Genomic DNA, 24,379 nt, shown 5'->3' with positions numbered 1-24,379 from the left:
GGGCAGCGGCCAGCGGCAGCAGGGGGCAGCGGGCAGTGGGGGGCACACAGCAGCAGCGGATCTTGCCCTGGTGCTGCGCCCTCCGGAGGGCGCCCTGCGCCCTCTGGAAGGCGGCGCCCCGGGCAAAAGTCCTGCTTGCCTGTGGCAAGATCCGCTACTGCGTAGGAGCAAAATTACCCCCAAGTTCTGTGATTTTAGCTGTTTTTATGTTTTTTTCAAAAATCATCCAGATCCAAAACCAAAACACGAAAGGGTGGTTTTGGCAAAACCAAGCCAAAACCAAAACACGAGCGGGGAATTAGAACCAAAACCAAAACACGAAAAGTGCCAGCCGCACATCTCTAGTTAATTATTTATTAGGATTATTGTTGCCAAGTAACTTTAAAGAGAAGTCTGTTCCTTAGAAGAAAGGGTCTCAAGTCTTCCAATGGCACCTTGGATTGGAGATGGGACACTTACATCCAGGCTCTATTACTATTACTCTGTTACACTGGTGTGCCCTGGATATACGTCTATTTTTGTATTTAAACAACTCTGGTGCATCAACCTATTTGTATTGCATTTTCTTTTTTTTTCGAAACATCATGAAGCCCCTCACTGATACTGTAGCAGGAGAAAGAAGTCTGACTTATGTTCTAAAAGAAATGATAAACACATAGAAATAAACCTGAGACTTAATAAAAACAAAGAAGCTTCATTTCATACTGTGCATAGAACGCTGTTGCCTTAAAGTTTGACTTTCACGTCCCCGGAAGACGTTATTTCAGCGACTTATTGAACCTCTTAGCTCATCTGCGGTTAATTTGCAGTGTATCCATTTCAATAAAGCTGTCAAAGTACTGACTACATTAGGATAATAATATGTTATGGATGCACAGTGGTAACATTTGGAGATGTAGAGATTTCTCGCATACTTACTGTATGTCTCTATAAGAATGTGTTACCATGGCGGTTCCGTTCATTAGGGGTTTCACCTGCCACCTCTGTTTCATTTAGCACCTGCAACATGAACTAGTGCGATGCTTCTGAATAACTCGCTTCCCTCCCACAGAAAATGATACGAGCGATTTCCGTGTAAGTAACACATCGCCATTGACCCTTTACTGACAAAGGGATCACTTGTTCCTATACAACTGTCAGACTGCAATTTTTTAACATCCAAAGAATAATTTACACAACACAATTGTGACTTTGGCGCAGCATGCACTTCTTTGTGCTCAGCTCATTGCATGTGAAGTTTTTTTTTTTCAATTGTTTTACCAAATTGCAAAGTGGGCTCATAACTGAAGGGAAATAGGTGCATGTTTACAGTTTATAACATTATAAGATTGACCCCACAAGAGTGACCCCAATTAACTTTGCGGTCAACTGCAGACCACAAAGTTCCCATCATAGGCTATAATGGAGGACCGCGATCTTCCATTCTAGCCCCCTGCGCTGAGCCTGATTGACAGGCAAGGAGCACACAGCCAATCAGGAGAGCGCCATGACGTGGCGCTCCCTGATTGGCTGATGGGACCTTCACTGAGAGTAGTCATGGGGGGTCCCGGCAGACGGAAAAAGGGGTTTCGTGTGTAAACATGGAACCCCTTTAGTGCGAGGGTTCGGGTTTTAGCAGTTTTATGTTTTTTAACCCCCTGGATGCTACATGGAATGAAGAGGACCGAACTTCACCGGATAATAGGTGAGTATTTTGGGCATCTTTTCACAGGTCCACGGTGGATTCTACGGGACAAGAGGACCGAGGGGCTCCGTGGGACAATAGGTAAGTATGTGAGTGTGTAAGTGTGCATGTATGTAAATTAAAGCTTTACTGTCACGGTGTGTGTGTTGTGTTTTTTGGGGGGTATTTTTTTAGCAGTAGAACTACAGGTGCCAGCAGGCTGGTTCTTTCCCCACATGCTGGTACTTGTGGTTCTCCAAGTGCCAACTTGCGGGGGAGGCTTGCTGGGACTTGTAGTTCTCCTCCAAAAACCAATGTTCATTGTTTTTAAACAAAGGCTATCAGCCTCCCATCCATCGCCCACGGATGGGAGGGACAGCCTCGGGCATCACCCCTGGCCCTTGGGTGGCTGGAGGGGGGGACCCCTTGATTTAAGGGGTCCCCACTCCTCCAGGGTACCCCGGCCAGGGGTGTTTAGTTGGGGGGGTAATGCCACGGCCGCAGGGACCTACATAAAGTGTCCCCCGGCTGTGGCATTATCTCTCTGGCTAGTGGATCCTGATGCTGGTTTGAAAAATACAGGGGACCCCTACGTCTTTTGTCCCCTGTATTTTTTTAACCAGGACCGGATGCAGAGCCAGTGCTGGTTGTTTAAATATGGGGGGACACTACGCAATTTATCCCCTGTATTTTTACTACCAGGACCGGCTCAAAGAGCCCGAGGCTGGTTATGCTTAGGAGGGGGGACCCCATGCAATTTTTATTTTTATTTGTAACATTTTCACACCCCTTCCCACAGATCAGCATGCACGGTGATCCGTGCATGCCTATCAGAATACGCATCCAAAAAGCAGGTCTATTTGAAAACTGCTTTTTTTTACGAATTAGAATATTTACCGGCAGTGTTTGGCTATTGCCGGCAGTGATTGTGAATACAAATTCTTAGTAAATTACAGAGTTCTATAAAATAACAGGCGTGTTTGACCGATGGTGTATTCATTCGTATCTGTGAACTCTGCCGTTAAAACAAATACGAATGCCCTCATCACTGCCTAGATTTGTGTTTAGTAAATTTCTGAGATGACTCTTTGAAAAAACAAACAAACTCGGCCAAAATTGGTACCTTAGTAAATATACCCCCTGGTCTCTATTCCCCGTTTTATGCATGCTAATACCCTATTGGTCTTTACTGCAGCATCTCAACATTGCAGACTACTACTAAGTCTATTGTCAATGATCCCCCCCAAATCTTTCTTCAGTATTGATTTTCCAAGAATTACCCCATTCAATGTATGGATTGCCTGTTTGTTTTTGATCCCGAAATGCATAATTTTACATTTCTCTATATTGAACCTAAAATTCCACTTTGTTGCCCAAGCCCCCAGTTTAGTTAAATCGTTCTGAAGCGAGTCAACATCCTGATCTGATCTAATTATCCTACACAGTTTAGTATCAGCCACAAAAAATTATATTTTACTCTCAATACCATTTCCTATATCATTTATAAATATATTAAACAGCAGACGGCCTAGTACAGACCCTTGTGGCACACCACTTAATACTTTAGTCCAACTCGAAAATGTTCCATTGACTGGTAACTCACTGTTCTCTATTTTCCGACCAATTTTCGACCCAAGTACACGTAACACCCTATTATCTATGCTCACTGGGGTGAAGAGAAGATATTTCCAAATAGGCAAGGACCCTATGAATAGATATACCTGGTATGCTAGGTGTAAATATATGAATTGTTTATAATATGCATATCGTAATAAAAGTGTAACTATTTTAAGTATATAATATATATGGGGGATGCTGGAGGACGATATATCCCTATGGGTATTGAACTATGGGATTATATGAGTAAATTGGCACGAGCTGGGATAGAGAGACTAGTCCAGAATCCCCTCGTGCTGTAAAAAGTGTGATCGCATGCTGGGGAGGACTTCAAGCAGCGCACAAGGATAATGTCAGTTAGAGACCGTTACCCCCCGGGAAGAGGAGAGCCGGAGCGGTGATGCAGATGGAGAGAGACGGGGTGAAAGGCTATATGCGGCCAGCTGAAGGGAGCTGAGTGACTGGCGGAGGAGGAGGCCAGAGAGCTGAGCTAGGGGAGCCACGGATACCGCTAACCTGATCCATCTCCCGGAGACTGATGAACGGAGGCAGGCGGGCGATGAGCTGTTGTGACGGAAATAACCCCAGCTGTAACCAGAGCTGCTAATGATGCTGCAGGTACGGGGGAGCGATGCCCACTGCTGTTATAGCGCTGCCTATATTGTGAAACGCCCCTATCTGATACTTGCCCAATAAGGGACATAAAGGGCAGCACAGCAATAGGAGCAAGACAAAGGGACTACCCTCTTGAGGGGGGGTCAGTAATCCTATATATAATTACAGCCCTCAAATACATAGTGCAGCACAGTCAGAGGAGCAAGAGGAAAGGGACTACCCTTTTGGGGACCAGTAAGCCTGCCTACTAACAGCCGCACGTAGGTCCATAATACAGCCAGAACAGCAAGGACCAGGAAGGTAAATTCAAGAGCTTTATGTGATTTACATGGTTTTCACTAAATAATACCCCCTACACAGTGATGGGAACTGAGGAGGAACTTTGATAACGGGCTGTAAGTGCGTATGGATGAGAGGCTATAGGGACGCGCAGCACTGCCCAGCCAGGTGAACCTGGAGATGTTGCATAGCAGGTATGGGGTATCACTTTTACACAAGTGCCGATAGACCACAACTATACCCCTCTACCAGGATAAATATCCCCTCCAGTGACAGAGAAATTACCGAGATAAATATCCACTCAGTGACAGTAGAGGGAGTCACCGCACCTTTCACCTCCCCTCTACCTATTGAACTCATCTCTGTCAGGAAAATAGGGAAGGTAGAGTGGAACTCTGGGGAAGCAACCGTAGTAAGTGATCAAACCCCTTGCCGTGGAATTGAGTGACACACCTAGGAGGAGAATATATATACATATATATATATAATTCTAGACTGGTATTATCCACAGGATCCCATCATTGGCCAAGCGTGGCCCAACTATCATCACTGTACATTGGGCCCCAACTGTGCACCAACGTGTTACCTCAATTACTCCACCCAGAGAGACACAGAGACTGGAGTAATTGATTAGCGATAGTATTACACTAGGTAATACAATAAGTCTTAAGACTAATTACCTTATCAATTTTTCTACCTAACCAGTTATGTTGATTTTTTTTGTAATGCATGCAGGAGGAAGTGTATAGGAATTAGTATACATTAACATATTAATATTTATAGAGTGTTAGTGTTGGTAACGGTATAACATTTAAATAAAATGTAAATTCTGCTGTTGTGAAAATGCACTGTATTGCTGAACAATAAATACTTACCAGGACTACTGAACTCCGAACGAACACGTCATTAAGGGATCTGGAAGAAAATAAAAAAACAAGCGGTGGTAAATGTAGGTAATAAGTTATTACTGAGTAAAGTGTATTGATATATACCCTTTCTTGGCTTTCCCAAGCAAGCCTATAATATCCTTAACGCTTGGGTGGAGGCACACATAGTCTACAGTATAGTACAACCCCATTACCATTAGTGCCACTAAGTTGGGAGGGGTTACATACAAATGCTGTCTCCAAACACCAGCTCTCTTAATTTACGACACAACCTCGTGTCGAAGGCTTTTGCAAAATCTAAAAAGACCACATCCACAGCATTTCCCTTGTCTAAATTTGCACTTACGTCATAAAAGAAGTTAATTAAGTTAGTTTGACATTGTTAGGTTCCTGGTGCTCAGAACAAGGGAGATGTTATGAAGCGAGTCCAGAGCACCAGGACGTAATGCTGGCAAAGGGGAATGGAAAGGGAATAGCCCCTGGCGCCCTAACTCCGTTGTCTCGCCCGTGTGGTCAGAAATCCCCTGCGAGACTATGGTTGCTTGAGCCCATGGCAGCCGCGTTTGAAGGGCGGATTATGTCTGCCCAACTCCGATGCCCCCTCAGGTCTTAATGGGTGACAAAGGGAAATCCGAGACAGGGTGATAACAAGGGGCCCTCTGACTAAACAACCAGGCCAGGGGCTACAAGCTAACTGACTAAACCTGAGGTATGTGCGGTAACCCGCCAGGGAAAAGGACAACCAAAATCCACTAGTCCGTACTCCTACCCAGCACCGCTGGATACCAGAGTGGATCTGTGGGAGCGGAATCCTCCACAAAAGCTCCGGAACACAAATAATAAAAGATAAATAATTAAGCGGCCCAAGCCGCAACACACGGCTACGCCGTGACTCACGAACACCACTGGATGTTCAAAGGTGCTCAGTCAGGACTCCAGGAACAGATGACAACTTCCGAGTACAGGACAACTGAGAACAGGAACGACCGGATACAGCAGGACTGGAAACACTTTCAGCAAACAGATTCAGCATTCAGGAAGCTCAGGAACTAGCAGGAACCAAGCTCAGAACTCAAGCAGACTGAAAACCCAGAAATATCACCAGCATCTGCGAACTGCAATCAGCCAGCATATAACAGAGAGGCCTAATTAATAATCCAGTGCAGCTGGCCTATTGCAGGACTCCAAGCTGACAAGATGCAATTAGCAGCCAGATGAGGCTGAACACATGGGAACAAGCTGCAATTGCACAGACTCACCAGCGGCAGCAGACAAGAGTAATCTAAAACAGAGCAATGGGAAATCCTGGCATGCAAGACAACTAAATAAACATAAAATAGAAATGAACCACTACCTGTGGTTCATAACAGTATCCCCTCCTTAAGGGTGAGCTCCGAGCACCCCATGACACCCACGGGGAACATAAACAGAAGTATAACATAAAATACATAACAAAAATGCAAAACAGGAATGAGCCACAGCCGTGGCTCATAACATTACCCCCCCCTTGAGGAGGGGTCAAAAGACCCCAAAATTCAGACTATCCAGAACAAGGGATACAAAAAAAAAAAAAAACCTGACACACTGGTCTAACAGACAAGAAAACAAAAACAAGCTGTAGCAACAACTTGTAACAGTGCCCTCCCCCTAACGGTGGCCACAGGACACAAGACAAGGAGAAAAAAATATATCTCTTTTTTTTTTTTTTTTAATCAAGGCAAGAGTCAAAAAATTATTTCTTTTTCTTCTTCTTTTTACAAAGCTCTTTAGGTCTGACCAAGGTAATTCCCCAAACATTGTCTGAACTGATGGTACCACCCAGCAAGGCTGCGTTCAAATCAGAGACAGGTTTCTTACCCTTGGGAGCTGAACTTTCTGGTAAAGTACTATTATTAGAAGAAGAAGAAGTCAAAAAAGCACATCCTGCAGTCAAAACATCGGGCTGGGACTCTTGTGCAGAGTTTACAGTATTTGGTGGACTCTCAGCAGACAAGACGGGTGACTTAGAGGAACCTGAACCAATTTCTTTGGAACCGTATCTTTTAACAATTGCATCACAGAATGCTAGGGGATCCTGAAGAATGGGATCTTCAGCTTTCATTAGGCTGGTTGCCCACTCAGAAGGCTCTCCTCTAAAAGAATAAATCAGATAGAGCCCAAGGTTTTCTGAAGTGATGCCCAGAAATGGTCTAGACAACATAATAGTGTAATAGTGTTTGAAAAGCGCCAGAAATTGGGCGAAGTCCCCATCAAAGGTTATGGATGTTGAGATATCAGAGTCAGGATCTGTTTCCTTCTCATCTGACTGACTGGAGTGCTTTGCTAGGACCTGGTCACTATTGACCTTACTCGAGGCTGAGACTCTCTGAACCCCACCCGGGGCTGAGACTTTCTGAACCCCACCCGGGGCAGTGACTTTCTGAACCCCACCCGGGGCAGTGACTTTCTGAACCCCACCCGGGGCAGTGACTTTCTGAACCCCACCCGGGGCAGTGACTTTCTGAACCCCACCCGGGGCAGTGGCCTCCGGGAACCCCGCTGGGGCAGTGGCCTCCGGGAACCCCGCTGGGGCAGTGGCCTCCGGGAACCCCGCTGGGACAGTGGCCTCCGAGAACCCCGCTGGGACAGTGGCCTCCGAGAACCCCGCTGGGGCAGTGGCCTCCGAGAACCCCGCTGGGGCAGTGGCCTCCGAGAACCCCGCTGGGGCAGTGGCCTCCGAGAACCCCGCTGGGGCCAGCACCTCGGATTCTTTTACTGGGACCGGGCCGTTGGCCTCCCTGACTGGGATCGGGCCATCAGCCTCCCTCTCTGAGTCGATAATTATCGAAAGTTCTCCCGGGACTATGACTTCCGGGACTTTTGCTGAAGCAATAACGTTCAGATCCTCCACCAATGCTATGCTTCTTAAGTTCTTTCCTGGGGAAGCGACTTCTAGACCCTTCTTTGGGGCTGCGTCTCTCGAGACCCCACTTGGGGATATTACTTCAAAGATCCCTTCTGGGGTTTTGCTTCTCGAGTTCCCCTCAAGAACTATGGTTTTAGAGACCCTTTCTAGGGTTGCGCTTTTCAAGTCCCTACCTGGGGTAACAGCTTCTGAGACCCCTTCATATATGGACACCTGAACTATAATATTTGATGTCCCTCTATAAGCTAGGGCATCAGGTACCGCTCCAGCACTCTGGGCATCGGGTACCGCTCCAGCACTCTGGGCATCGGGTACCGCTCCAGCACTCTGGGCATCGGGTACCGCTCCAGCACTCTGGGCATCGGGTACCGCTCCAGCACTCTGGGCATCGGGTACCGCTCCAGCACTCTGGGCATCGGGTACCGCTCCAGGACCCTGGGCTACCGGCACCACTCCAGGACCCTGGGCTACGGGCACCACTCTAGGACCCTGGGCTACGGGCACCACTCCAGGACCCTGGGCTACGGGCACCACTCCAGGACCCTGGGCATCGGGCACCACTCCAGGAACCTGGGCATCGGGCACCACTCCAGGAACCTGGGCATCGGGCACCACTCCAGGAACCTGGGCATCGGGCACCACTCCAGGAACCTGGGCATCGGGCTCCACTCCAGGAACTTGGGCATCGGGCACCACTCCAGGAACCTGGGCATCAGGCATCACTCCAGGGACTTGCAACTCCGCTTCCACAGGAACCTCAAGAGAGGAGAGAAACATTCTCTTTTGATTCCTGAATCTATAATGGGGCTCCCTTGCCCAAGGACCCCAATTATAGGACAGAGAGCTTTTTTGTGTGGGTTGTGTGATAAGTGCCTCTGCCACAGTAGAGACAGGAGTAGGTCTTATATCATGACTCAACTTGGCCAGAGGGCAAGACTCATCACCACACTTTGGCTTGCGCAACTCACAGGTCTGCAGATAATGGCCTAAACCCCCACAATATAGGCATAAGTTTAAGTTTCTGCGACGCAGACGCTCCTCTTCTGAGAGCCTGGGCCGCAGAAAACTTTTAAACCTTTTCTCTTCAATTAGACCAGAGGATTCTCTTGTCACCATACTGTGAGCAAGAGTCTCTTTAGAGATAGATGTACTCTCAACGACTTCTGGCAAAATGAGCAAGATTTTAGTCAGAAGGTTTTGCAGTTGCTTTAGGGATTGCTGCAAAACTTCTAGTCGCTCTGGTCTCAAAGCAGTGAATACAGAGTTCAGAGCTGCAAGAGATGCCTGCAGGGCTTGCATAGTAGACATAGGAGGATTTAAAACTAGACGAGACAAGACAAGACAAGGCAAGACAAGGCAAGACAAGGCAAGACAAGGCAAGGCAAGGAAACTAAATTTTGCTAAACAAAACAAGACTTTTTTTTTTTTTTAAACACCGGACTGGATTCAAAACACCGGACTGGATTCAAAACACCGGACTGGATTCAAAACACCGGACTGGATTCTAGACTAGACACTGGACTGGGCCAAAAAAGAAAAAAAAGTTTTATTTCTTTTTTGTGGTATGGCTGGTGATAATGTTAGGTTCCTGGTGCTCAGAACAAGGGAGATGTTATGAAGCGAGTCCAGAGCACCAGGACGTAATGCTGGCAAAGGGGAATGGAAAGGGAATAGCCCCTGGCGCCCTAACTCCGTTGTCTCGCCCGTGTGGTCAGAAATCCCCTGCGAGACTATGGTTGCTTGAGCCCATGGCAGCCGCGTTTGAAGGGCGGATTATGTCTGCCCAACTCCGATGCCCCCTCAGGTCTTAATGGGAGACAAAGGGAAATCCGAGACAGGGTGATAACAAGGGGCCCTCTGACTAAACAACCAGGCCAGGGGCTACAAGCTAACTGACTAAACCTGAGGTATGTGCGGTAACCCGCCAGGGAAAAGGACAACCAAAATCCACTAGTCCGTACTCCTACCCAGCACCGCTGGATACCAGAGTGGATCTGTGGGAGCGGAATCCTCCGCAAAAGCTCCGGAACACAAATAATAAAAGATAAATAATTAAGCGGCCCAAGCCGCAACACACGGCTACGCCGTGACTCACGAACACCACTGGATGTTCAAAGGTGCTCAGTCAGGACTCCAGGAACAGATGACGACTTCCGAGTACAGGACAACTGAGAACAGGAACGACCGGATACAGCAGGACTGGAAACACTTTCAGCAAACAGATTCAGCATTCAGGAAGCTCAGGAACTAGCAGGAACCAAGCTCAGAACTCAAGCAGACTGAAAACCCAGAAATATCACCAGCATCTGCGAACTGCAATCAGCCAGCATATAACAGAGAGGCCTAATTAATAATCCAGTGCAGCTGGCCTATTGCAGGACTCCAAGCTGACAAGATGCAATTAGCAGCCAGATGAGGCTGAACACATGGGAACAAGCTGCAATTGCACAGACTCACCAGCGGCAGCAGACAAGAGTAATCTAAAACAGAGCAATGGGAAATCCTGGCATGCAAGACAACTAAATAAACATAAAATAGAAATGAACCACTACCTGTGGTTCATAACAGTATCCCCTCCTTAAGGGTGAGCTCCGAGCACCCCATGACACCCACGGGGAACATAAACAGAAGTATAACATAAAATACATAACAAAAATGCAAAACAGGAATGAGCCACAGCCGTGGCTCATAACAGACATGACCTATTTTTCACAAACCCATACTGGTTCTCACTAATTATGTTAAGGCATCCCAAATACTCTTGAATGTTATCCATTAATACACCTTCCATTATTTTCCCCACTATAGATGTTAGGCTTACTGGTCTGTAATTCCCAGGATTAGATTTAGTTCCCTTTTTAAAAAGTGGCACCACATCTGCAATTCGCCAGTCCCTTGGAACCACGCTTGTTATGATGGGAGCTTTAAAGATTAAATGTACTGGCATTGCTATCTCTAAGCTTAACTCCTTGAGAACCCTTGGGTGCAGTCTATCCGGCCCCGGTGATTTATTGATTTTCATTTTATTTAGTCATTCTTTGACTACATCCTTTCTTAAACACAAGAAATAGTTTGGGTCCTTAACCTTACTTTTATTTTGTTCTATTCCTTCCATTTTTACCTCTCTAATAAATACGGACAAGAATAATTTATTCAATAACTCTGCTTTTTCATAGTCACTATTTAACAATTCACCCAGTTAATTTCTTAGGGGTCCTATGCTGTCTTTTTTTCCCTGAGTAATGACACACTGACACTTGGGGTCCTAGAACAATGACACACTGGCACTTGGGGTCCCAGAACAACAACACACTGGCACGTGGGGTCCTAGAACAATGACACACTGACACTTGGGGTCCCAGAACAATGACACACTGACACTTGGGGTCCCATAATAATGGCACACTGACACTTGGGGTCCTGGGATAATGGAACACTGACACTTGGGGTTCCAGAATAATGTCATACTGGCATTTGAGGTCCCAAAACAATGACACACTGACACTTTGGGTCTCAGAATAATGGCACACTGACACGTGGGGTCCAAGAATAATGACACACTGACACTTGAGGTCCCAGAACAATGACACTCTGGCACTTGTGGTCCCCGAACAATCTCACAATGACACTTGGGGTCCCAGAACAATGTCACACTGACACTTGGGATCCTAGAACAACGGCACACTGATACTTGGGGTCCCAGAACAACGGCACACTGACACTTGGGGTCCCAGAACAATGACACATTGACATTTGTGGTCCTAGAACAATGGCACATTGACACTTGGGGTCCCAGAACAATGACACTTTGAATGCCATGGCTGTAGAGTTCTGAAAAGAGAAGACAAAGCTTAGCAGCCCCTGAAACGGCGTCCAATACTGTAAGAGAAAACTGAAAAATAGAAGAAAAGTAACAAGTAAGGTAAATTCAGTCATCCAGATAGGTTTGAGGATAGTTCTACTAATTATCTTTAATAGTTCATGTTGTTTAGAGTATACCACATAATTAGCATACAACCAGTCCAATAATGCCAAGAAGTGTTTACTGCAGGAATGTAGATTCATTGTACCAATCAGCAGACAGGAATGTATTAATAACTTCTGAACTAATTTGCTGTTCTAAGCAAATAATTCTACGCCAACAGCAAAAAGTTTCACAAACTTAATTTGATGAATATTAATTGCAAGTTTATTTTTATGTTTGTCAACCAACTATATCTCCTCCTTAGAGCACCGCTACAGATGACATATTCAAAATAATTAATTACTTCATGTATTAAGATGTAAGTCGCCCTAAAACTAAAGCATTTGTAGAAATGCACAGACCAGGGGGCGTTGTACAGTGTTGGTGACAACTGCTCCCTGCCCACAGGAGTTGTACAGTGTCGCCATCATCTGACGGTCCTGTGTGTTGCAGGGGTTTTAATTGCAATGTATCCACTTGTGCATGCTCTCTCGCAGCTATTACTAATGACTTACATGGGACTTTTTTGTGTCGTTCAGGCATATAAAGTATTATGCTATTGAGAGACTAATTCTTTTGTCTTGTTTATTTGTGTAAGTGAGACTGAAGTAGTTTATGCTGTATTAGAGAGATTTTTTTAAATAATATAATTAATGTTTAATAGTGAATGTGATTGTTGCACATTAGCTACTTAAATACGGGCGCAAGTGGGATACAAGTGTTTGTGTCATGTGCCCGGCGTATATCTGACGTCAGTGGTGTATATATAATGTGTGCAGGTTGTGCGGTGTACACAGACCAGCCCTGCACACCGTGCTTCTACTTTGTATACTTACCTCTACTGGGTCCCGCCAGGGCCGGATTAACAATGCGGCGGATGGAGCTGCAGCTCCAGGCCCCCCACTGAAAATAGGCCCACAGATCCCCTGCAGTTCCGATAGTGTTGACAGGGGGAAAAAAACTTTTCTCCTGTCATCACCAGTATCATTCCTTCATTGGACTCCTGCCTCAGAGAGGCTCTTCCAATCTGCCAGCAGCTGTGCACAAGCGCTAACCACCCCCCCCCCCAACCCATCAGTTGAAGCTCATACCCATCAGTTGAAGCTCATACCAAGGTTCGCTATAGGCTCCTCCCCCCGATCGCGATAAGCTCCGCCTCCTTGTTCATCTACAGCTGTGCCTACGATTGCCAAAAAGGTCCCCTCACATGCCATCCCAAGCTGTGTCTCTGCCCATTATAAGCTCCGCCCCCTGGTTCTTCCACTGCTGAGTCCCCTGTTGCCCGAAGCTCCGCCCCCAGGCCGTTCTAAGCCCCGCCCACTGGACAGTACATTGCAGTGCTCCCTGCCCAAGTCATCTGAGGTGTTCTGCCGCTGCTGTTTGAGCCGAGGTACAAAAGAGTATATGCTCTGTATCCCTGTACCCAGGACAGCATACTAAGCAGTCTTGACTTCGTGTTAACACCCGAAATCCCAACATAGAAAGTTATGTCTGCATGTTTTGTGACCTTAATGACATACTGTTTTAAATATTGCCCAGATATATATATATATATATATTTCTCTGACGTCCTAGTGGATGCTGGGGACTCCGTAAGGACCATGGGGATATAGCGGCTCCGCAGGAGACAGGGCACAATAATAAAAGCTTTAGGATCAGGTGGTGTGCACTGGCTCCTCCCCCTATGACCCTCCTCCAAGCCTCAGTTAGATTTTTGTGCCCGGCCGAAAAGGGTGCAATCTAGGTGGCTCTCCTGAGCTGCTTAGAATAAAAGTTTAAGTTAGGTTTTTTTCTTTCAGTGAGACCTGCTGGCAACAGGCTCACTGCTACGAGGGACTTAGGGGAGAGAAGTAAACTCACCTGCGTGCAGGATGGATTTGCTTCTTAGGCTACTGGACACCATTAGCTCCAGAGGGAGTCGGAACACAGGTCTCACCCTGGGGTTCGTCCCGGAGCCGTGCCGCCGACCCCCCTTGCAGATGCCGAAGTTGAAGAGGTCCAGAAACAGGCGGCAGAAGACTTTCAGTCTTCATAAGGTAGCGCACAGCACTGCAGCTGTGCGCCTTTGTTGTCAGCACACTTCACCAACAGTCACCAACTGTCACTGAGGGTGCAGGGCGCTGGGGGGGGCGCCCTGGGCAGCAATGTATAATACCTTTTTATGGCTAAAATACATCACATATAGCCCTTGAGGCTATATGGATGTATTTAACCCCTGCCAGATCTCACAAACTCCGGGAGAAGAGCCCGCCGAAAAGGGGGCGGGGCCTATTCTCCTCAGCACACGGCGCCATTTTCCTGCTCAGCTCTGCTGTGAGGAAGGCTCCCAGGCTCTCCCCTGCACTGCACTACAGAAACAGGGTTAAAACAGAGAGGGGGGGCACTTATTTGGCGATATGATTACATATATAAAAATGCTATAAGGGAAAACACTTGTATAAGGGGTTGTCCCTGTATAATTATAGCGTTTTTGGTGTGTGCTGGCAAACTCTCCCTCTGTCTCCCCAAAGGGCTAGTGGGGTCCTGTCCTCTATCAGAGCATTCCCTGTGTGTGTGCTGTGTGTCGGTACGTGTGTGTCAACATGTAGGAGGACGATGTTGGTGAGGAGGCGGAGCAAATTGCCTGTATTGGTGATGTCACTCTCTAGGGAGTCGACACTGGAATGGATGGCTTATTTAGGAATTACGTGATAATGTCAACACGCTGTAAGGTCGGATGACGACATGAGACGGCCGGCAAACAAATTAGTACCTGTCCAGGCGTCTCAGACACCGTCAGGGGCTTGTAAAAACGCCCATTTACCTCAGTCGGTTGACACAGACACAGACACGGACACTGACTCCAGTGTCGACGGTGAATAAACAAACGTATTTTCCTTTAGGGCCACACGTTTCATGTTAAGGGCAATGAAGGAGGTGTTACATATTTCTGATACTACAAGTACCACAAATAAGGGTATTATGTAGGGTGTGAATAAACTACTTGTAGTTTTTCCTGAATCAGATAAATTAAATGAAGTGTGTGATGATACGTGGGTTTCCTCCGATAGAAAATTATTGGCGGTATACCCTTTCCCGCCAGAAGTTAGGGCGAGTTGGGAAACACACCTTAGGGTGGATAAGGCGCTCACACGCTTATAAAAACAAGGGGCGTTACCGTCTCCAGATACGGCAGCCCTCAAGGAGCCAGCTGATAGGAAGCTAAAAAATATCCTAAAAGTATATACACACATACTGGTGTTATACTACGACCAGCAATCGCCTCAGCCTGGATGTGCAGCGCTGAGGGGGCTTGGTCGGATTTCCTGACTGAAAATATTGATACCCTCGACAGGGACAAGATTTTATTGACTATAGATGCATTTCTATATATGCGAGATGCGCAGAGGGATATTTGCATTCTGGCATCAAGAGTAAATGTGATGTCCATATCTGCCAGACGAAGACACGACAGTGGTCAGGTGATGCAGATTCCAGACGGCACATGGAAGTATTGCCGTATAAAGGGGCGGTCCATCGGACCTGGTGGCCATGGCAACAGCTGAAAAATCCACCTTTTGTTACCCCAAGTCACATCTCAGCAGAAAAGGACACAGTCTTTTCAGTCTCAGTCCTTTCGTCCCCATAAGGGCAGGCGGGCAAAAGGGCCAGTCATATCTGCCCAGGGGTAGAGGAAAGGGAAGAAGACTGCAGCAGGCAGCCCATTCCCAGGAACAGAAGCCCTCCACAGCTTCTGCCAAGTCCGCAGCATGACGCTGGGGCAGTACAAGCGGACTCAGGTGCGGTAGGGGGTCATCTCAAGAGTTTCAGCACGCAGGCTCACTCACAAGTGGACTCCTGGATCCTACACGTAGTATCCCAGGTGTACATTGGAAATTCGAGACGTCTCCCCCTCACAATTTCCTGAAGTCTGCTTTACCAACGTCTCCCTCCGACAGGGAGGCAGTATTGGGAAAATTCACAGGCTGTATTCCCAGCAGGTGATAATCAAAGTACCCCTTCTACAACAAGGGAAGGGGTATCATTCCACACTATATTGTGGTACTGAAGCCAGACGGCTCGGTGAGATCTGAAATATTTGAACACTTACATACAAGCGTTCAAATCAAGATGGAGTCACTCAGAGTAGTGATAGCGAACCAGGAAGAAGGGGACGATATGGTGTCACTGGATATCAGGGACGCTTACCTACATGTCCAAATTTGCCTTCTCACCAAGGGTACCTCAGGTTCGTGGTACAGAACTGTCACTATCAGTTCAGACGCTGCCGTTTGGATTGTCCACGGCACCCCGGGTCTTTACCAAGGTAATGGCCGAAATGATGATTCTTCTTAAAAGAAATATGGACGCTTTCCTGATAAAGGCAAGGTCCAGAGAACAGTTGGAGGTCGGAGTAGCACTATCTTAAGTAGTTCTACGACAGCACGAGTGGATTCTAAATATTCCAAAATCGCAGTTTTTTCCGACGACACGTCTACTGTTCCTAGGGATGATTCTGGACACAGTCCAGAAAAGGATGTTTTCTCCCGGAGAAGAAAGCCAGGGAGTTATCCGAGCTAGTCAGGAACCTCCTAAAACCAGGAAAAGTATCAGTGCATCATTGCACAAGGATCCTGTGAAAAATGGTGGTTTCTTACAAAGCGATCCCATTCGGTAGATTTCACGCAAGAACCTTTCCGTGGGATCTGCTGGAAAAATGGTCCGGATCGCATCTTCAGATGCATCAGCGGATAACCCTGTCTCCAAGGACAAGGGTGTTTCTTCTGCGGTGGCTGCAGAGTGCTCATCTATGAAAGGGCCGCAGATTCGGCATTCAGGACTGGGTCCTGGTGACCACGGATGCCAGCCTGAGTGGCTGGGGAGCAGTCACACAAGGAAAAAATTTCCAGAGAGTGTGATCAAGTCTGGAGACTTCTCTCCACATAAATATACTGGAGCTAAGGGCAATTTACAATGCTCTAAGCTTAGCAAGACCTCTGCTTCAAGGTCAGCCGGTATTGATCCAGTGGGACAACATCACGGCAGTCGCCCACGTAAACAGGGCGGCACAAGAAGCAGGAGGGAAATGGCAGAAACTACAAGGATTCTTCGCTGGGCGAAAAATCATGTGATAACACTCTCAGCAGTGTTCATTCCGGGAGTGGAAAACTGGGAAGCAGACTTCCTCAGCAGGCATGACCTCTACCCGGGAGAGTGGGGACTTCATCGGGAAGTCTTCCACATGATTGTAAACCGTTGGGAAAAACCAAAGGTGGACATGATGGCGTCCCGCCTGAACAAAAAACTAGACAGATATTGCGCCAGGTCAAGGGACCCTCAGGCAATAGCGGTGGACGCTCTGGTAACACTGTGGGTGTACCAGTCAGAGTATGTGTTCCCTCCTATGCCTCTCATACCAAAAGTACTGAGAATCATAAGAGGGAGATGAGTAAGAACGATACTCGTGGTTCCGGATTGGCCAAGAAGGACTTGGTACCCGAAACTTCAAGAGATGTTCACGGAAGACCCGTGGCCTCTACCTTTAAGAAAGGACCTGCTCCAGCAGGGGCCTTGTCTGTTCCAAGACTTACCGCGGCCGCGTTTGACGGCATGGCGGTTGAACGCCGGATCCTGAAAGGGCATTCCAGATGAAGTCATCCCTACCCTGGTCAAAGACAGGAAGGATGTAACCGCAAAACATTTTCACCGCATTTGGTGAAGATATGTTGCGTGGTGTGAGGCCAAGAAGGCCCCTACAGAGGAATTCCAACTGGGTCGTTTCCTACATTTCCTGAAAACAGGACTGTCTATGGGCCTAAAATTAGGGTCCATTAAGGTTCAAATTTCGGCCCTGTCGAATTTCTTCCAGAAAGAACTGGCTTTAGTGCCTGACGTTCAGATGTTTGTAAAAGGGGTACTGCATATACAGCCTCATTTTGTGCCCCAGTGGCACCTTGGGATCTCAATGTTGTTTTGAGTTTCCTAAAGTCACATTGGTTTGAACCACTCACCACTGTGGACTTAAAATATCTCACATGGAAGGTGACGATGCTATTAGCCCTGGCTTCAGCCAGGCGTGTGTCAGAATTGGCGGCTTTATCATATATAAAGCCCTTACTTAATTTTTCATTCTGACAGGGCAGAATTGAGGACTCGTCCTCAATTTCTCCTTAAGGTGTTTTCTGTTTTTCACATGAACCAACCTATTGTGGTACCTGCGGGTACTAGGGACTTGGAGGACTCCAAGTTACTTGACGTTGTCAGGGCCCTGAAAAATATGTTTCCAGGACGGCTGGAGTCAGAAAATCTGACTCGCTGTTTAGCCTGTATGCACCCAACAAGATGGGTGCTCCTGCTTCTAAGCAGACGATTGCTCGCTGGATTTGTAATACAATTCAGTTTACACATTCTGTGGCAGGCCTGCCACAGCCAAAATCTGTAAAAGCCCATTCCAAAAGGAAGGGGGCTCATCTTGGGCGACTGCCCGAGGGGTCTCGGCTTTACAACTTTGCCGAGCAGTTACTTGGTCAGGGGCAAACACGTTTGCTAAATTCTACAAATTTGATACCCTGGCTGAGGAGGACATGGAGTCTCTCATTCGGTGCTGCAGGGTCATCCGCACTCTCCCGCCCGTTTGGGAGCTTTGGTATAATCCCCATGGTCCTTACGGAGTCCCCAGCATCCACTAGGACGTCAGAGAAAATAAGATTTTACTTACCGATAAATCTATTTCTCGTAGTCCGTAGTGGATGCTGGGCGCCCATCCCAAGTGCGGATTGTCTGCAATACTTGTACATAGTTATTGTTACAAAAATCGGGTTATTCTTGTTGTGAGCCATCTTGTCAGAGGCTCCTTCGTTGTTATCATACTGTTAACTGGGTTCAGATCACAGGTTGTACGGTGTAATTGGTGTGGCTGGTATGAGTCTTACCCGGGATTCAATATCCTTCCTTATTATGCACGCTCGTCCGGGCACAGTATCCTAACTGAGGCTTGGAGGAGGGTCATAGGGGGAGGAGCCAGTGCACACCACCTGATCCTAAAGCTTTTATTATTGTGCCCTGTCTCCTGCGGAGCCGCTATATCCCCATGGTCCTTACGGAGTCCCCAGCATCCACTACGGACTACGAGAAATAGATTTATCGGTAAGTAAAATCTTATTATATATACACACAGAGGAAAAACCACAGCACTCACCACACCAGAAGCGGGGCACAGCTATGCACTTACCACTCACAGGGTGGGGTGCATGTAACACTGCACTCTCCACCACAGAAGCGGGGTACACAGCTGTACTTACCACTCACAGGGCGGGGTGCATGTAGCCCATGACCACATCGCTCTAATAAATACAAACAGAGAACCCAGCACTCACCAAAGTAAACTCACTTATCCTCAACAATTCAATGCTGCATCATCTGCCTGCTAGATGTAATGTGTAGGCAGATGATGCAGCAGTGTGGTAGTCAGGTTTTAAGACTCTGTGATAGTGTAGGACCTGCGTGAAGGTGGGGTGCCTTGAAAATCGGTGTGCAGGCTTCCGTGCATTGGCCAATCCACCGACTAAACCCCCATCATTTATTTATTGAATTGTTGAGGATAAGTGAGTTTACTTTGGTGAGTGCTGGGTTCTCTGTTTGTATTTATTAGAGCGATGTGGTCATGGGCTACATGCACCCCGCCCTGTGAGTGGTAAGTACAGCTGTGTACCCCGCTTCTGTGGTGGAGAGTGCAGTGTTACATGCACCCCACCCTGTGAGTGGTAAGTGCATAGCTGTGCCCCGCTTCTGGTGTGGTGAGTGCTGTGGTTTTTCCTCTGTGTGTATATGAAGGGGTTAATCTATGGTTAGCTCTTATTAACCGTGGCCACTAACTTTCTCATGCACCCCTGTGTGGACTTTATTATCCTGAACCTGTCTCAGCTGTTCTTTAGCAATCATCTTTGAGCCAGTGCAATAGGTGACTAGTGTGCCTTTAAAAGCCATAAAGTCTGTGGCAGGTACACATTACATCTAGCAGGCAGATGATGCAGCAGTGAAGTAGTCAGGTTTTAAGACTCTGTGATAGTGTAGGACCTGCGTGAAGGTGGGGTGCCTTGAAAATCGGTGTGCAGGCTTCCGTGCATTACAATGGAACAATACCACCACACGAAAAGCGCACAACTCCTCAAGTAAATGGCCCAAACAGAACCGGTTCTTTTCCTTCTCGAGGTTCACATAGATCAGTGATACTCAATACCTCAAAAGAACAAAAAAATAAACATAGCGTAATATGGTAATGAATGAAAACAGTGTCAGATATTAAGGTGATGACTCGTACCCCTTCTGATGGTCTACCATAAGTAGACAATAAAGCTTTGGAGGAGCGGATATCACCGTGGGGTCTGTCTAGTCTTCTTCAAATGGTATGTGGGTTTTTCACTTCCGCAGTTATACAATGAAGAAAAGAAAAGCCTCCATAGTGTAAAACCTTACAGCATTTTATTTTTATAAAATCATGTGGGACAGATATATGAACCCACTCTGTTAAAATCACAACAAGATGTAATCCTAAAATACAGAAGCTGGGACTCCTACCAGATGGTGTTGTCCACTCCAAGAAGTAGACAATATGAGCATGGACTGGGGGGCCAACAGGCGTCCCTGAAGTTCGACCTCCAAATCCTGGATAGGAATCCCTCTGTCTGTTCACCTTCCTTGCCAACGCGTTTCGATACCAACAGTATCTTCCTCAAGGCATAAGGAAGGTGTGCATACAGTGGGCCTTTTATACCCACTAGACGGTGAACATGAACTATCCCTAAAACTAGACATGGATCAACTGACATTCTTTCCCTAAGTATATACATGGAACAAGTTTTCCCACATCCAATCCATTTCCTAAATTATAGGATCCCCTATTGCTTAAAAAGTCCGCCAAAAGGAGCCGTGTACATCATCAAAACGTCATCAGGCCGCGTTACTGCATATGACTGCATCCCTCGTTCCCGTCCGTCTCCCGGAAGTGACGCGAGCCATGCCGTCATCGGCCGCGTCAAACCCGGAAGTCCAGTGTTGCGTTTCAGATCTTCGTCTCCCGGAAGTGATGTATACCGCGTCGTCACCATCGGCATTACACCCGGAAGTCTTATTCCACGTTCCATCCTGAATCTTATATGGCACTCGAGGGAAAGAAACTAATACCCGAAATGGATTCCAAATGTTCTCGGCTTATCTTTCATAATAAATGTCCCATGATGTCATCATCGGCGGAACATATTTGTATATCATGATGTAGTAGATTTTAGTAACTCGGCTGTATTGGGTCTTCATCTAATATACCTTAATATAAAAATGCACGTATTAGATTCTTTCTTGGATGCAATGGATATACATTATAAAAACCACTTCAACTCAAAGTCTTTGTTGATACCCTCTGGTTTCAGTGTCTTAAAACAATGTATCATATTCATTTCCATTTTAGCCAATCTTTTATTAATATCACTGTGTCTTGTGTCACCACTGACTTTTTTCAGACCATAAAAATTAATAACATGTTTAATATCACAACTGTGTTCATCTTTAAAATGTGCAGATAAAGCATGGGTTTCTATCCCCTTTTTAATATTGCGTAGGTGCTCACTAATTCGTATCTTTAGCGGCCTACTTGTTCTGCCAATATAAAATAGATGGCATGAGCACTCAATCCCATAAACAACATTATTGGTGTTGCAAGTTATAAACTCCTGAATCTTACACATTTTCCCATTTATGTTAACATCCTCTTTTTTATTACCGAAGGTATTCTTTATGTTCTTACATCCTACACAGTCTCCACATCTATAGAAACCCTTTGATGTTATCGTGGGGGTGTTTACTGGTGTTGGGCATAAACTTTTGACCAGCTGTGATTTAAGGTTTGGTGCTCTTCTAAATATGCATAAGGGTTTTTCGGGGATATCATTTCCAGTAACCGGATCCCTTTTTAGCAAGTTCCAGTGTTTCTTCAGAACCCCTTCTACTTGTTTATGTTGTGAGGTAAATTGTGTTGTGAAGGCCCACTTAAATCTTTCATCTTCCCTATCTGTCTTCCGTTCTTTATATATAAGATCTTTCCTATCGGTGTTTTGGGCAATTTCTAATGAACTCAAGACATTTTTCTCGTCATAGCCACAGGCTAAAAAATTATCTTTCATTTCAGCCGCCTGTTCATTAAAAGTAGAGTTCTCAGTGCAGTTCCGTCTTAACCGTTTAAACTGTCCTATAGGTATCGATTTTAACCAGTTGTCGTGATGACAACTGTCCCTTTGGATATATGCCCTTGAGTCAGTTGGTTTAATGAAATTCTTCGTTTTTAGGACCCCTTCTTCCATGTATAAACTAAGGTCTAGGAAATCTATCCGGTGTTTATCAATATTGAATGTTAAAACAATATTCCTGTCATTAGAGTTGAGGTAGGCACAAAAAGAGTCCGTGCATTGGCCAATCCACCAACTAAACCCCCATCATTTATTTATTGAATTGTTGAGGATAAGTGAGTTTACTTTGGTGAGTGCTGGGTTCTCTGTTTGTATTTATATATATATATATATATATATATATATATTGTATATATACAATATTATCCATCTATCGTGCGTGATAATCAATTGAATTCCGGCCAGTGTGTATATTACGGATGCTACCATGCGGTGTAATGTAACAAACGGATGCTGCCGTGAGGTGTAATGTGACTCGGACATTACCATGCAGTGTAATGTAACTAACGGGTGCTGCTGTGCGGTGTAATGTGACTAACAGACGCTACCGTGCTGCATAATGTGACTAACGGACGCTGCTATGCGGTGTAACTACACGGTAGTGTCCGACTCGTACACTACCGTGTAGTTTAATGTACCTAACAGACGCTGCTGTGCGGTGTAATGTGACTAACGGACGTTACCATCCAGTGCAATGTGACTTGGACACTACCGTGCAGTGTAATGTAACTAACGGATACTGCTGTGTGGTGTAATGTGAATAGTGACTAACGGACGCTGCCATGCGGTGTAATGTGACTCGGACACTAACGTGCAGTGTAATGTACCTAACAGACGCTGCTGTGTGGCGTAATGTGACTAACGGATGCTACCATGTGACGTAATGTGACTAACAGACGCTGCCGTGCAGTGTTATGTGATTCGGACACTACCGTGGGGTGTAATGTAACTAACGAATACTGCTGAGCGATGTAATGTGAATAGTTACTAACGGACACTGCGGTGCAGTGAAATGTGACTAACGGACCCTGCTAGTGGTGTAATGTGACTAATGGATGCTGCTGTGCCATGTAATGGGACTAACGGACACTACACACTACTGCGCGGTGTAATGTGACTATCGTACAATACCGTGTGGTGTAATGTGACTAACAGGCGCTGCTGTGCGGTGCAATGTAAATAGTGACTAACGGACGCTGCCGCGTGGTGTAATGTGACTAATGGACGCTACACACTACCGTGCTGTGTAATGTGACTGCCGGACACTACCGTGTGGTGTAATGTGAATAACAGATGCTGCCGTGCGGCGTAATGTGACTAACGGACGCTGTTCTGTGGTGTAATGTGACTAACGGACGCTACCGTGTGGTGTAATGTGACTAACGGACGCTACCGTGTGGTGTAATGTGACTAACGGACGCTACTGTGTGGTGTAATGTGACTAATGGATGCTGCCATGCCCTTTATAAAATATAGAGGGTGGCACCAATGGACTTTCTGGTACAGGCACAAAATGTTTAGCTATGGCTCTAGTGGTCATTGATGCTCTCTGTAGTATACGGGTCACTGATGCACTCTGTAATATATAATTTAACTAGTAGAGTAGTGGTACTTGCATCACCGCATTACCTGTTCTGTAAGCGCCATCTAAGTTTAAGATTGGGGGGGGGGTTATATATTTTTATTTGTAAAGACTTTTTTCAGATATTCTTTATCATCTTAAATATTTTTTATTTAAAAATGTGTTTGTATTTTGTAATTAAAGAGTAAAACACAAACTGGCTCATGCATACACACCTGTGAAGCAGTAAGTTAACCATTACAGCCCAGGTGCAGTATCAGCTGCAGTACAGCAGCTACAATATTTATTTTTCAAAACAGACAACAGCTAATAATTTTATTCATTTTATCATTTACTGCAGTGACTAGAAATGGGGTCTGAACACTTAAATAAATATGGTAATAATGAGTGAACAATTTTTTTTTTGTTTATTTAAACCACAGGTTCTCAAACTCGGTCCTCAGGACCCCACACAGTGCATGTTTTCCATGTCTCCTCACAGAATCACAAGTGAAATAATTAGCTCCACCTGTGGACCTTTTAAAATGTGTCAGTGAGTAATAAATACACCTGTGCACTTGCTGGGTTACCTGCAAAACATGCAATGTGTGGGGTCCTGAGGACCGAGTTTGAGAACCACTGATTTAAACTATGTTAGCGCCCAAGGAAAG

General features: G+C 46.1%; 1 long non-coding RNA gene across 1 annotated transcript in view; it reads left to right on the top strand.

Annotated features, from left to right (window-relative positions):
* Positions 1-3,657: 3,657 nt before the first annotated feature.
* LOC134947982 (uncharacterized) overlaps positions 3,658-24,379 on the top strand; it is an 84,562-nt gene continuing 63,840 nt past the window's right edge. Inside the window, exon 1 of the long non-coding RNA XR_010182895.1 lies at positions 3,658-3,898. This is a non-coding gene — a long non-coding RNA (uncharacterized LOC134947982). The remainder of the gene's footprint in view (positions 3,899-24,379) is intronic.

Source organism: Pseudophryne corroboree, chromosome 8 (genome assembly GCF_028390025.1).
Source record: "Pseudophryne corroboree isolate aPseCor3 chromosome 8, aPseCor3.hap2, whole genome shotgun sequence".
Classification (NCBI taxonomy): domain Eukaryota; kingdom Metazoa; phylum Chordata; class Amphibia; order Anura; family Myobatrachidae; genus Pseudophryne; species Pseudophryne corroboree.
Note: the sequence above shows the minus strand (reverse complement) of the source record. Positions and strands in the feature narration are given on the sequence as shown.